General features: G+C 40.0%; 1 protein-coding gene across 1 annotated transcript in view; it reads left to right on the top strand.

Annotated features, from left to right (window-relative positions):
• The window catches only part of nos1apa (nitric oxide synthase 1 (neuronal) adaptor protein a), a 73586-nt gene that overhangs the window by 20913 nt on the left and 39277 nt on the right, over positions 1 to 13396 (top strand). The window lies entirely within an intron of this gene.

Raw genomic sequence — 13396 nt, 5'->3', positions numbered from 1 at the left:
GTCCTTTTTTAATTATACAGCTGTCTGTTTTTTTATTAGCTGTGAAGGTTAAAACATGCTGTCATTTAAACTTGGTGCAGGGTCATTGATCATCTAGAGTGACGTTAATTTTCATCTGGTAAGATCTAGACTATTATATATTTATATACACATGTGTTGTCTGATATGAAATACAATAAATATAAAGGATAAAAATTTATTAGAGCAAAGGCTTTTCCTTTTGAGTATTACTCCTTCCCCCAGATTTTCCTCTGCATCATCATCACACCAGTCCTGTTTCATTTCATTTCATGGTGGTTTTTTTTTTTTTTTCGTTTTGTTTTTTAAATAGTGTAAATAATTCTGTGGTGTTTCATCTGGGGCATTAGAATTATACTGCCACATGGACTGAATTTGAATAACATTGTCTCAAATCTAGTAATTTTAAATATTTGCATAGTGCCCTTCAGATTGTCTTAAGGCACTTAATGGTACAGATAACATACAGAGATGTGCATTAGTTACAGCCTGTCTTTGACTTTCTCAAAAAGTCAAAAGACAGCAGAGTTGAATAAAACTCCCTAGTTTGGTTTTTTTTTTTTTTTAAAAAAAAAAAAAATGAAACTAAGGGGTTAAAGGCATCTAGCTGCCCAGCCCTCATAGGCTTACAAGCATATATCTTGAGCAGTCCAAACACCTTGTCTTGTCTTGTCAGCATTTGTTAGCAGTTGTTTTGTGTTATAATTGTTAGACGTTTAAGCTCAAGTAACTGCAAGTACATGTGGTCCTTGGCTTTTGGCAGGGTTCTGTTCTGACAACCCCATCATAAGTCAACTTTGCCATAGCTTGAAAATCCTCTTACATCTTTTTGGTTAATATAATACAATCAACCATAAAAAATGCACAAATGCTGTGTCGTGTAATGGAACTGTATTTTTTCACCAATTTCCTATTTTTCATGTTAAAATAACACTAATGTAATATAAATACCGAAATTATTTTCATGCCATTACTTTCACTTTCATTTCTAAATGTCTTGTTTTCTCTCTTCATCACCACCAGAGCACTCACTTTTATGCCTGCTGCCATTTTAAATTTAAAAAGTACCTTGAAGGGAATTTGAAACGAAAAGCCCTGTAAAGAAAATGCAATTTCTGCTAGACACCCGTACAATGAAATTTACGTTGCTCTGCAGCAGTATGGCCAGCCATTGTCTTTGCCCAGCAGACTCGTTATAATTCCAGGACTCCCTGCATCTGTCTCAGCAGGTGATAACCCCCTCCCCCTTTATTTATTTTTTTTTCCCCTCTTTTCTCAACCAGTGTGCTAATTTGCACAGTCCCTCACCTGTTTCTACCTGGTTTCTACCCTCCTTTGGTTCTTCTTTACAACCCCATTGCTGGCATGTGCGTCAAGGACATTTTATATAAAAGCATGCAAATGTCAAGGTGCGTGTTTATTAAATGACTTTGGGGGATTTATTTCATAGCTTCACTAGCTGGTAAAGCACCCTGCAAAGAAAACAGAGGAGCATATTAATCACCTGCGAAAGGACATCGTATGGGTAGAGAAAAGCAATTTAATAGATTGTGGTGTTCCGTTGGTTTTAAATGGTTCACTCATTTAGCCAATGCCTTCCTTCAAAGTCACTTAGTGTAAAGTTCCTTACAGTGGTTTACCTGTTGATACTGCTGGGTAATTTTTACTGAAGTAGTTTATGGGCAGTACCTTTCTCAAGGATACTACAGCAATAGGTAGGATTCAAACCTGTGACCTCTGTATGCAGCTGTAACCAGTGTGCTACCCACTGTCCCTCATGGTCCAACAAAAACATGAAAGAAGTCATACTATGTGTCTTGAGTACTGTGGAAAATCCTTAAAGGCATCTCGGACAAACTTATGTAAATCATGTTTTAGCACCAAATGAACCTGGTATTGTCAAGCTGTGGAAGTACAGGTATGGTTCACATTTTGTTGTGTTTCTGAATTGCACACTGTAGCAACATATCTTTAAATTCATATTTTATTCACACCCTGTCCTGAACCCCATCCTTTTACCTGGCTTATGTGAGACCTACAGAAAAAAATTAAATGGGCTCAAGCCTAAAACCTGTTAGTATGACAAGTTGACAGCTCTAAATTGTGTTTGCACTTTACATGTCTGTCAGACGTTTTCCCATGATATGAGGATTTTTATTACGGTCCTCTTACGACATACTGATTTCTTTTGATATTGGACATCTATGACAGACTAAGCTGTCCCAGTGTGACCACTTACAGACCCTCCTAAAAACTCTTGACCATTCTCATCACATTGGCAACACGAGCACAACATTGTGTTTGTGGGTGCACACACACACACACACACGGTATTGGGCCATGTTACTACTATTAACAGATAGTTATTCCATTATTCAGTGTTTCCAGTAAAGGAAGATGCTTTGTTCCTGCAGTTTTGCCCAACTACCCCTTTGGCCAATTGGTTGTTGTTGTTGTTGTTTCCTCACCGTCAAGCAGAAGCAAGGGGTTTGGGCTGGCTTTATAGGCATCGTGGGAAGTGCCCACCTTTCCTGGGGAAAATATCATTGTGGCAGGGGTGTTCAAATATGTTGGAAATTTGGAAGACAACAGGAATTCTGGTCAAGATGCATCTATGAGAAAGGGTTGATTCTTCTTATTTAGCGTTGGCTGGTATCCATAGCACACAAATCCATATTAACATGCATAATAATCATAACGTGATGCATCTTATCAAATTTCATAAGTGTCTACTTTGTCTTGTTAATATTTCCACAGAACTTCAGATTTTTGTACTTAAATACCTTCCCATTTAAAAATATGGTTGAGGATTAAATCCAGAACTCTTCCGTTTAAATTAATTACACGCAGGGTATAAGACAGTTTTGAGAAATTAAGCTGCAGAATATGCATTTTAAAAATGTTGAGCAAAAACTGTTAAATCCTACCTTATGTTAAGCAGCTACATTTTTGAGAAGCTTATCAGTGTATTCAAGTTTTATATCAGTCAGCGATGTGGAAATGGCCAAGTGAGGATAGCGCTTATGGGTCTCTTGCTGATGAAATTTATTTTGTGCTGCTTTCAGTAAAATTCCCATGCTGTAGTTAGTGTGTGTACTATATATAGTATACTTATTGTTGTTAGTATGTCATGCAAAACAAAGTACATAGTTCAGTTGAAGGTTATGCTTTTATATTTGCCTGCTGGCATATATTTCCATAGGATTGGCTGGAACCAGCATGTGCCAAACAGCACTGACAGATGGAGAGCTTAGAAGACATTGTTCATAAGTGGTGAATCTGACATAATGATATAAAGTGTCCAGCACATGGTGAGAAATTAATTGCTTTCCAGGTCTTCTAAAAGAGAAAGTGACATTTTGAATGTTAGATGACGTCATCGGACATTTACCTGACATTTGATTATAATGGATACAAAAGCTGGGTCGTCTTTGTGCTGTGGGTTGAAAGTCACCAACGCTAACCTGTCCATTGGTAAGAAGCCATTTTTAGTTGTAAAGATCACCCTGCAAATTGAAAATTGTAACTTCACTGGGCTCTCAGTCTTGACACTAATACCTTAAAATGTCCGAATTTCCCTTCTGTCCCTTCCTTATGGAAATATATATGTAGAGTAGTTGCTGGTATTAATCAGCACATATAGAGTTAATCAGCCGATTTATTCATTAACTCATAACTTAAAATGTAATATATGCATAAATGACCATAAATTGAAGAATACGTTTCAGTTTATTTTTGTCAAGCGCCCTTCTCAACAAAGTGAGTGCTGAGCAATCAAACAAATTGAAACTAATTTTTTTTTTTTTTTTTTTTTTTTTTTTTAACTATAGAACTGTTTTAAATGGAGTTGCTTTGGAGGAGGCGGGGGAACCCAATCCTCTGTAATATAATTGCAGCCAGGAGTAAAATTGTTCGCTGTTGAATAAAGTAAATAGTTAGGGAGGTTCATGAGCTGGTCTCAACAGGTATGCTGTTGTACTGGAGGGCAGACCAGGTTGACAAAGACCTCAAGTGCATCTTATTTCTCGGAAACCTTCAGTATACAGTGCTGAAGCACACTTCCGTATGGTAGGTTCCGTATGGCTCCACAGACCTTTTTTCCCCCGTCAGGTTTTCTGCAGCGGTGTGTCCTCCAGCTCCAAGATGATATAGTATATGGGCAGTGTGTTTCCCACATCTGCCACCCTTTGAAAATAGAAGCGTCTATTAAAATGGGAAGAGTCACATTATGGCACAGAGGAGATGTTATCTGTGTGTTTTGGATCAATAAGGACTGGAAAGACCTTTGCGTTTGGCATACCGTGGTTGGACAATGCACCTGCAGCCACTGGTGAGCCGTCAGCCATAAGAAGTTGCATTGCAGAACAAACTGATTTAGGGGGGAAGAAACAAGCAAGGATAAGTAAGAGTTCTGTTCTTAATTTGAAATTTTATGTTGTGTTCTTAGACTGCTTTTTTTTTAACTGTATACTAAATTAGTTTTTATTAAAAATATTCTTGTGTAATAAAAGGGTTTAGTGGGTGTATAGCATGCAAATGGACATGAGTCATGTGTCCTTTTTTCTGTTTTTTGAAGTACATTTTAAGGAAATGTTATTACTATGTCTTAGCACAAGGCCTGGAGTATTGCGAACGCATACAGAAGCCACTAGAATGTCAGCTGCATTTCCACTGCACCTTTTCAACACCTTTTTAATTTGTACCTCTGAAGTGCATCCCTTATCTGCAGACACTAAAGGGAAACATTGCGTTTGCCCGCGCTGGGATATTTGCGCACGCGTATCAGTGGAGACAGGCTCTGTGCTGGTCCCGTTCGCGCAACATGAGGTTGATTTCCATTACTGCAGGGAGGTGCGTTGCTCGAGCAGAAGGACTTCCGTTAATCTGCATTAATTTCCATTCGGTTCTTATTCTCAAGTGCAGCACAAGTGTTAAAATGGCAAAAATCCAGAGCAGTTGGCTGCACCCGTCTGGATATTGACGCTGGTCGTTTGGCTTTCCCTGAACACGGCAGGTTGTACAGTAAATACCCCTGAGAGTAATGGAGCTTGTCATACATTTGTCTCTCTCGCTGCTGAAGCGGCTGGATTTGGAGGTGGTTTCCTTCCTTCGAAGTTTGAAAGGAAATCGTAGATGATACCTTGAATGATGGCTTGTGTCGAGGACAAAGGAGGACCTCGTTTCGGCCTTAGAAAGGGCGGTACAGTATCTCTGTGTGTAAAATCCGAGAAGCTTTGGGAGAGATGCAAAACGTACCTGCAATTTGCAGTGATAGATCAGTTCTTTTAGAAATAAGCACTCAATGTAATTCTTTTCTAGGGAAATGGGTTACAAAAAAGAAAACTGGAAAACTAGCTGCAAAGAAGCTTTGAGTAAATTTGTGCGAGTTGAAATCCTTTGCTCACATGCCCAAATTGAGGAATATACTGCACTACTTGGTACTTAATTCATTAAAAGGTTGTAAATTATCTGTTGGATAGCACATCCCCAAAACAGTTTTGTCTCTAAGGAACATTTTGTCTCAAAGGTTTGAAAATGATCATGATTAATATACATTGTGGCTTTGGTCCAAGGAGCTTTAAATAAAAATCATTGCTGAGTGAATCACCTTATTACCAGTACATAATGTAGCACCTTGAGCCAGTTTCATTTTCTGATGATGACATGGTAAATTTTCATTGTGTCATAAGCTGCTCTCTCTGCAGGAGATAATGGGCCTTTTGTGTCATTGAATTGAAACATTTGAGCCTCGTCCATCTATCTGCCGGGTGCCCCCAGTGCTTGTGCCTTTACAGCAAATTCAGTAGCTCCAGATGATGAGCCTGATGTTGATGATGTTGTTGATGAGCCTGGCTGGTAGTGGGCAGGGACAGCTGGGTGTTGTGGGCCTTGATCGGGGCCTTCCAGGTTGCTTCTGAAGTATAAAGAGAGAAAGGAGGTTTCCCGACCTCCTCCTGAACCTGCGTTCCTCAAGCCAACCTGTCGTGCCTCCTCTCCAGCGTGGTGGCATTCCTCCTGCGGTGTGGCCATGCTGAGCTGATGAAGTGCTGGGTTAATGTCCCAGAGGTCTTGTTACTACTTGAGAGGGTAGTGAAGTTTTATTAAAGGTCGAGGCTATGCCACTTTCATTTATTTCTTTCTTTCTTTTAAGTGCTTGGTCGTATTTTGACTCGCCTTGTCTGCTGTCCTTGCAGCAGTTCAAAACATCCCTGAAGTCAAGCATATTTCACACTGAAAATGCCATATTGATCAGCAGCTTAAAGATATGCATTATTAATGCAGTTTTTCTTCAGAACGTTTTGTGTTTGAGGTGGGGCAAGAACCCTAGATAAATGTTCTTCAGATGTAGGATAAATCAACAGTTATGGCCCTCGTGATTTAGATGAATCTGTTTTGCATGCTTTCTTTGTTCTCCACCAGAATGAATCCACTTAATATTAACTGTAACAGGAAGGTTTATTCTCAGGTGGACAATAATCATTTTCACACAGTTAATGTTAAGTTTCAAATAAGTTTAAAAAAATCTTTTTTTTTGAGAAAGTATTGGGATATACTGTAGAAATTTACAATTTTTTTTCTTTTCAGTTTTGACTGTATATTCCATTCTTTACAAATTATATCCCAGGATTTATCTATTATTCATTAATTTCTTGTTTTGCACATATGGTAATGGAAGTTCTTTAGTATATCTAGCTTTGCTACTCCAACTGCATCTGTTGAAAAGAAAAGAGGGGAAAAAAAAAAACATGGTTCAAAATTACCGTTCATAAATTTTCTTGCCTAAATAAATAGGTTTGGAAGAATATCTGGACAATACTCCTGAGTCACTATGGAAACATCTAATTCTATAGTCTGACCAGTATCCATGGACACCAAACGTATTAGAATAATAACTTAGAACACAAGAGCCCTACTCTGGAGGCGAAAAAAATCCCTTGAGAAAAACACATCCACTCTTACGTTTTACTTACTTTGAGCCATTGGGAATAATTTCAAGAACAAGAAAGGTGTTTGTGATTGTTTTTCACATAGTCTGGAAGAAGGTTAATTTTTCTTTGAAATGACAATATAAATATGTTTCAGAAAGCGACATTTACAGGAAATCTTGCACCTTTGTCACAAGTCTGTCACAAGGCACCCCCAAGCAGGACTTGAACCCCAGACCCACCAGAAAGCAGGACCTCCCTGCGCCACCGTGCCCCCTGCCCTAATACCTCTTAAGTGTTTAGTATTGCATTTCTCTAGATTTTCAGCTTCTTTCTAAAAAAAAAAAAAAAAAAAAAAACTGTATTGAAATATCTTCACACATGTTACTTGCACTTCTGTTTTATTTCTAAAAAAAATTCCTGTCTAGCTGTTAGTAGCCAATGAAACACACCAAAACAGTACAGGAGTGTGGAACTGTCTTTGCTTAGCTGCCTTCCACTGTATTTACAGCTCATGTCTGGTGTCTGTTAATATCCAGTGAAGAACAAGATGATGAACACTACATGTTTATGGGATGATTTGGTCAACAGTCTGCATTAACTTTGAGTTAATGAAGACAATGTGGTTTTATTTTCAGTCAGCTTGAAATACTTTTAATTTCAATGTAGGTAAAAGTTAAGAAAATGTTGAAAGAAGTCATTTTTCTTGTTTGATTGTATTTTTATCTAAAACTTTTACAGAACCTGATGGTAAATAATCAGAGGAAATCTGTATTACTAAACATTTGATTGTCTAGATTATTCAAATTCCTCAGCTTTGCAGTCGAATTCATTTTGAAATTAGTTTTTTAAATTGTATTTCCTTTGCTTAACTAATGTATAAAATCAATTTGTACTAGAAATAATGCAACTCCCATGTAGTGAATTAGCTGATATACGACACTAAAGCACAGTCATATATAATGAGAGAGTGACAAAAATTCAACCTGCTTCCACAGTGTTTACAGCTCATGCCTGGTGCTTGTGCCTTTTTGAGAAATGTTAAAATCTGTGATTTTGTGTAAGTACAAGAGTTTGGCAGTTGCAATGACTCTAGCGAGATGTTCTGTACCTTGGAAACGAGTGGAAATCATAATGAAGTTTGCTTATTGTAGCTAAATCTGGGGTTTTCGCTGACTGAGGCTGCAAATATATCAAGGGACATGTTTTTAATGGGTTTTACCAGTGACTCTTTCTCTAAAGCGTCTTACAATGTTAAGGTACACCTGGAGCTGATGTAAGGCAGGCAGAGGGGTGCAAACTTTCATGGCATGTTGAGTCCATGTTGTAACAAGTTGCCGATTTTGACGAAGGTTGAGCAATGTTTAACTCCAGTTTGCTGCCGAGAGAAGATTAACGTTTGTAAAATTAACCGTCTACATACGCGTGTCAGCGAAAATAAATGATGTCGCAGTGTACACACTTCATATTACCAATGACACTGAATAAAGTTCAGTTCAACAATTCTTTTTATTGATGATCCACAATGTAATGAACTAGTTTCCACATGTGATGAGTTCTATAAGATTAAATGCACTTCGTCACAAATTACTTCATCACAGAAATTCCATAAGAAAAACACTCATGTCGATATGGAAATGACTAAATAGGATTTAACAAAGTTGATTTATATGAGTATGTGAACTAAACTTACTGATTACCTTGTAGTTTCAAAACTGAGTCTATGATGGACTGTTTTCTTGTGTTTTTTTGGGGGGGGAAGCATAAATTTCAATGATGCATTTTAGGTGTAGGATGTGAATCCAGTCCACATTTTCAGACTCTAGATGTTGAAGTGCAGTATCCACACCTGTTGGAGTCTCAGTCACTTTAGGTGGTGGAGGAGCTGGGGCGTCATCTTCATCAATGCTTTCATGAACTTCAGTTGGGACTTGAAGACCTCATGTTTTTTTCTGCAATGGTCTCATCCTCTGAACGTTCATACGTCGGACATCCGTCATCTATATTTTGTACATTACGTTCACAGTCACATCTTTGTCACAGCTGCAAAGCATTTTTCAATGAGTCAAAGTGGTATTGTTTTGTAGCAAGATAGCGGGCAGCACGGTGGCACAACGAATGCCTGTGTGGAGTTTACATGTTCTTTTCGTGTCTGTGTGGGTTTCCTTCGGGTGCTCTGGTTTCCTCCCACAGTCCAAAGACATGCTGTTCAGGTTCACCCATAGTGTGTGAGTGACACAGAGAGAGTGTGTTTCACTGATATATGGATAAGTGACCCATTGTAAGTGGTGTATCTAGCAGTGTAAATCACCTTGGTGAATAATGTATGGACTGATAACATTACATAGAGTTCATTGGAAGTCGCTTCGGAGAAAAGGAACTAAATTTCTCTTTCTATATAAAGAAATATAGCGAAGCTAAATCAGAAGATCGGCAAAAACAGAAGGGGTTTAGCAACATTGACGGTTTTTGCAAATTAGTTTTCCAACATGCGAGCAAATTAAAGCTGTAGTGCTCTGGAGCAAGAGAGCAAAACTACTCCAACAGATTACGGAAATAAAAGGCTTTACAACATGAGTGACAAACGCAACATAGATCTGCTAGGCACCATTCAAAAGGTTTTTCACAAAATGTCAACATTTTTTATTTTTTGCCATGAGTCTGTTGTACCAATCGCTATATTGCATAACTTTACCTTTCAACTTCAGGAAATGTTTTTTGGGAACCATGCAGATGCGAAACACGTGGAAAAGAATTGATTCGAAAAAATGTGGGATCCAAGCTCTAGCCGCTTATATTGGGTCTACAGCATACTTGCAATTATTTATCTAATTAAACGGCTGGGTAATTTTACTGGAGCAATTTAGGGTAAGTACCTTGCTCAAGGGTACTACAGCTTGAGATGGGATTCAAACCTGCAACCTTTGGGTCTAAAGGCAGCAGCTCTAACCACTACACTACCAGCTGTCCTCCTAAGGATAAAAGAGACTTTGGAGTTAACAGAGCAGGTTTCTGGTCCCAAACATCTTAATATGTTAAGGAGTTGGTCCACACCTTCAGAGCCACACTATTCTTGCTGATGTCACGATGTGTCAGTGGGCTCCTTTATACCTGAAAGAGCAGGTAACATGATTAGCTGAGAAAGTTAAGAGTTTAGGGTTAGCGAAAGGGTCTCGGGGATTAGAACTGCTGACTCTGCCCATTAATCATATTGATTGCAACGCCTTTTTGGTAGTCTTAAGTGTAGCTGGTAGACATTCGATGCGATTACACCTGCCTTTATTCAGAGATCAGTGTCCGTCCTCTGCACAGCTGTTTTATAGCGCAGTTTTCAGTTGAAGGCTGAATGTCATCCTTATTTTTAACCTGTGCAGATGCACACTTTACATCTGCACTTCTGCGTGTTTCTCCTAATCTGTTAACAGGATGTCAGCTTTTGATGAAGTGGTCCTCGGTTTCTTGCATTTGAATGTGCCAGTTTTCTTGGCATAAAGCCTCAAGCTTTATATAAACCTAATGCAATTACTTCTGCTCCAGTATATATCGGCATCTGTCACATTCAGCCCCATGAAGTTTCACTGCTGTGCAGGTTTAGTCCTGTTAGATATCTTGCAGTTTTTTGCTGAAGGTAGTTCGCTCTTATTCCAGTTGCAGAGATTTTATGAGCAACTGAAATTTTGTGCATTAAATTCAGTTTACAAACTGCTTACCCCACAATTACAAGAAACTGCTTATGGGCAAAAAAATTAAGGTGGAAAGTGCTCCCTCTCCATGCTGAGGAATACAGAGTTAAATCAAAGCCACCCCTGCAAACCCTAAATGAGATATTTGTTTCACCCGTTTCCTTTAGGTCTATTTTTTTCATTTCATTTTAAACACTTGGTAATGTATAGCGCCAATGTTTTCTTCTAATAATTGTAATGATTACCGCTGTTTTTCTTCTGAATCGTATGTGGTGTGTGCCATGTGGGAGGGAGCCCATGCCTCAGACGCTAGGTTGTAATCATCCTGACAACTGTTTAGCCATCGAAAAAAAGGCTGTAAATGAAAGGGGAAGCTGAAGTAACTTTTCATTTTATGATGCATATTTGTGTTTATATATGAATACACCTCTTAGCTTTTCAGTCATGTTGAGAATGACAGCCATAGTCCAAGGGACATAAATATTTTTTATTTTTTTTTTTCCCCATCTGTAATTGTTCAGATATTTCACATGCTGTCACAAATTCTTTCAGCTGTTTTGGATTCATGAGGGGACTCAATGTCGTTGTTTTAATTAAACAGCAGGAGTAATCTAATATGTTAATGTGCTTGCCTGGGGGTAGCAATCCCCTGTACGGTTACTGTTGACATTTTTATCTGCACGATCCTGTGGTTCGGATGTACTTTTGGGTCCGCATTATAATGCTATGGTGCTGAGTGTCGCGCTTGGAATCCAAGGGAAGTGGGAAATGTTCAGTCTCTCTCGATTAAAGACTAACAATTTTGTCTGTTCTCTTGAGTCTTTTTCGCAGTAGACGGGAAGTCTTCGGGGAAGATCATTAAGAAATGAAGTGATGAAAAATGCAGCAGCAGGCTTATAGCAGGAGTAATAGATTTTTAAAATCCGTTTCTCCATACACCCTTCATGAGCGCAGGAGGGAGAGCTGGCGCATTGTAAGAAATGGAGCTGCCTCTCTCCGTAGGGCTTTTCTTACTGGGCTACCACTGCGCGCGTGCATCGTAACTTCGGCGGAGCTGCGTTTTCACAACCCTGAGAACAAACTTGTTCTCCGTCCTCCTCTTTTCGTTGCGGGCTAATTGTTATAGGCATCTCTAATGGCTTTATTTTGACCCCGAGGGTTCTCTTCTCGGTGAAAGCCTGTTATTGGGATGCACGGTGTGTTTGGCTCCTCATCTCTTCAAAGCTTTGTGTACCTTGGCTTAGCGATGCCTGTTAGCAATGGGCCCGTTGCCAGAGAGAGATTTCACTTCCCTTCGCTCCATCCTTCGTGCTTATCCTCACGCCCGCCCGGCACGACACAAACGTCGAATCTGAGATAAATATTTTTAAAAGGTACTAGGTTAAGAGAACACCTGGGAACAGAGAGGTCCAGCAGGCCCGTTGGCAAATTTAATATCCGCAGAATATGAAATGATTAATAATGGTTATTATGGCAATTATTTCTTTTTGCCGTCATCGTTGGCTCTCCGCGCCGCTTCCCTGCAAAGTCTGGCCAGATGTCATGCAGTGGTTTTGTTAAGCTCTGAGCTAAAGACATCCCCTTACAAAGGCTTATACCCGGTACGTTGCCCACGGCAGTGACTCTCCGGTTCGGGTCCCCGCTGCGGCACGTCAGAGCAGGCGGCAGGTGTCCACATGAACCCAATTAGGACCAAGGCAAACAGGAACTCATTATGGCACATCGTGGGAAGACACGAAGGGCAGTAATCCAGTGCTATGATCCTGAAGTGCCATACCAGTGGAAGCGCAACGTTTACCACTGTGGAACTTTTGGTTGCATAAACGCGTAGGTAATATTACTTTTACGAAAAATCTGCGCGTGTGGTTTTCTGTAGACAAACATATAGCGTGTATGCGATACATGTTTCATGAGCTTGTGGGGGTGGGCTGTAAACAGGGACAAAACGGGTGAATCTTTCTTGCTTGGTGGCAGAACGTGTCTTGTTCTTCAGCACCTCTCTTGTTTCATCCCCACCCCTCACACAACACAAACCAGCAAAGTCACATTCTCGCATGCGCCGTCTCTCTGGCGGCTTCTTGTTTACTTGTACTTTGATTCCGTTCGGCAGCTGGTCGCGGCTCTCCGTCGGCTTGCAGCGGAAACCTCTGATGTCTGATTTTCACGGTTAGGGGTGCCTTGCAAATTCCTTCCAAACAAACCCGTTCTGCCTTCAGTAAGCTGACTTGCAAAGCAGCGAACGTCCCCAAGTGCACCTTTGTTCCTCATTCCTCCTGGCTGGCTTCCCTCTTCTAGCCACCGGTTGCGGCACGTGTCCGGTCCACAGCTGCGAAAGGAGACCAAAGGGCCCCACGGTGCACACGTACCTGTAAATGCAATCGGCCCCGGCAGCCTGATACGTCACCTCAACAAACCTGAGAAGGTTCCCACAACCTTACTTCTGTCCTGCTCAGACCTCAGCATCACTGGCCTGCTGTGGTCTGTGGTGGAAGTACCACCTTGCTTGCAAAGCCTTCAGAACTTGCACCTATTAACATTTCTTGGGTACAATGGATAGCTGGTATTGCGGTGGTTAGAGCTGCTGCCTTTGAACTCGAAGGTTGCTGCTACAAATCTCACCTACTGCTATAGTACCCTAGAGCAAGGTACTTGCCCTAAATCGTCATAGTAAAATTGCCCATCTCTATAAATGAGCGAATAATTGTAACTATCTTAACACTGTAAATTACTTTGGAAGAAAGTGTCAGCTAAATGAATAAATCTAAAAAG

Source organism: Scleropages formosus, chromosome 9 (assembly GCF_900964775.1).
Source record: "Scleropages formosus chromosome 9, fSclFor1.1, whole genome shotgun sequence".
Taxonomy (NCBI): domain Eukaryota; kingdom Metazoa; phylum Chordata; class Actinopteri; order Osteoglossiformes; family Osteoglossidae; genus Scleropages; species Scleropages formosus.
This window is presented reverse-complemented; position numbering and strand designations above follow the sequence as displayed.